This window comes from Macaca nemestrina, chromosome Y, assembly GCF_043159975.1.
Source record: "Macaca nemestrina isolate mMacNem1 chromosome Y, mMacNem.hap1, whole genome shotgun sequence".
NCBI lineage: Eukaryota > Metazoa > Chordata > Mammalia > Primates > Cercopithecidae > Macaca > Macaca nemestrina.
Genome location: NC_092146.1, coordinates 2,786,721 through 2,789,293, shown reverse-complemented (window position 1 = coordinate 2,789,293; position 2,573 = coordinate 2,786,721).

Here is a 2,573-nt window from a genome sequence, read left to right as displayed (position 1 = left end):
CAGAAACTAAAAGAGCTCCCAGAACCTTTTGATGCATATTTGGACGCTGAAGAGAGATCCAGGGTGCTTTGCTTCAGAATATGTATCTCTCTTGTTTGTGTCTCTGAAAGTGCACAAGTTGAAATTCCATAAATAGTGGAGCATCTATACCTCTTTCTCTTTCTCTTGTTAAATAATTTCTTTTTCTCCAGTCTGTCCCCAGCATTTCACTTTATGGTGAGCACTTAATAAATGCATGACAACAATTGATGTCAGAAAGCCTTACAAGAACAGAGAACATTCTAGAAAAGCCTAGGAAATACCAATGGGGGAAAACATCATCATATAATAAATTTATAAAAACTTTACAATGGTCTGGGCATGGTGGCTCACACCTGTAATCCCAGAGCTTTGGGGGGCCAAGGCAGGCAGATCACCTGAGGTCAGGTGTTTGAGACCAGCCTGGCCAACATGGAGAAACTGCATCTCTACTGAAAATACAAAAATTGGCCAGGTGTGGTGGTGGGCACCTGCAATCCCAGCTACTCAGGAGGCTGAGGCAGAAGAACTGTTTGAACCTGGCAGGCGAAGACTGCAGTGAGCTGAGATGGTGCAACTGCACTCCAGCCTGGGCAACAAGAGTGAAACATTGTCTCAAAAACAAACAAACACGAACTTTACAATGAAAGCATGTCACTTTTCAGCCAAGGAGTTTCTAACAGAACTAACTTGTCGGGAGATAATTGTCTCAGATCTAGTACAAGGTGGGTAAAATTGGTTTTTATATTTTTAAATGGTTGGGAAAAATTAAAAGAATAATATTTTGTGGTGTGAAAGTTACATGAAATACAAATTTCATCATCTGTAAATAAAGTCTTCTTGGAACATAGTCACACCCATTCATTTACATCCTTGTGTATGGCTGCTTTCCTACTACAACAGCAGTTGCCAGAGACCAACTGCATGCTCACTAAACCTAAAATATCTGGCCTTTTACAGAAAATGTTCAGTGGTCTTGGATTTTTTGTTTGTTTGTTTGTTTGTTTGTTTTTTGCTTTTGGCTTTCATCATTTCCCTCCTGGAGTTTTATGAGTCCAAAAGAAAAAAAATTACCTTCTATGTATTCCTCTCTATTAGCTCCATTATTTTGTTCCATTTATAGTGAAGAGAAAGCAGACTGCTTTGGTCAAGACAAATTTTAAATTGGATTCTACTACTCTATATATCTGAACTTTTAAGGACACATTTGTATTATTTCTAGAAGCCTTAGGTAAATGTATTGGGAATTCATTTTGTCTGTAGAAAGCACCTGCAGGTCCACTTCTTCTAGAATAACATAACCATAACCAAAAACAACGTTTCTTTGTTACATTTGTATTTTTACTGTTCTCAAACCATTTGACAAACTATTTCTCTCTCACTAATTCGGTTTTTTGTTTTGGTTTTTGTTTGTTTGTTTGTTTGAGATGGAGTCTGGCTCTGTCCCCAGGCTGGAGTGCAGTGGTGTGATCTCAGCTCACTGCAAGTTCTGCCTCCCGGGTTCACGCAATTCTCCTGCCTCAGCCTCCCGAGTAGCTGGGACTACAGGCGCCTGCCACCACAGCCTGGCTAATATATATATATTTTGTATTGTTAGTAGAGACGGGTTTCACCATGTTAGCCAGGATGGTCTCGATCTCCTTACCTCATGATCTGCCCACCTCAGCCTCCCAAAGTGCTGGGATTACAGGCTTGAGCCACCGCGCCCGGTCACGAATTAGTATTTTCTAAGTGACATTGAAAGCAGCTGGCTTGCCTTGCAAGTTTAATCTTACTTTTGGACACATGCTTGTTAACTGGTTTCCCTCACTCCAAAGTTGAATGGGGCTTGCACCCATCTGCCCTGGATTCCATTACACTAAATGCCACATGCTCTGATATCAGAAAAGCAGAGGATTCTAAAACATCTATGTTTACATTTGTCTTTTGACATCCTGTAATTCTGTCTTGTCTTAAAAACCCTGGGCATCAGAAGAAGTAAATTCAAATTAGGATTTATTTTTATGGCGTAAACTTTTCAACAGCCTGTGACTTCTAGGTCATGTCTCGCTGTGTAGGTAAAAATGTTTGTATATAAAATCTTCAGACTAATCAACATTTAGGGAGGTTTTCCCAGTACTTTGGGAGGCCGAGGCAGGTGAATCATGAGATCAGGAGATCGAGACCATCTGGCTAACACAGTGTATTTTAGTTTCTATTAAAAATACAAAAAAAAAATTAGCCAGGCATAGTGGCGCACACCTGTAGTCCCAGCTACTTGGGAGGCTGAGGCAGGAGAATGGCGTGAACCCAGGAGGTGGAGCTTGAAGTGAGCCGAGATCGCACCACTGCACTCCAGCCTGGGCAACAGAGGGAGACTCTGTCTCAAAAACAAAAACAGAAGATTTAGAGAGGTTTTCAAAAATTCAAGCCACTTTTTGCACTTAATATAGTACACATAGCCTCCCCTCCACACTTTGAGCATTGCAAAAGGCAACCATCCGTCTTCTCAACTTTTTGCCAGAGGAGATGCTTATAGAAATTCTAGATCACACATTAAATATGATTCCTTTGTT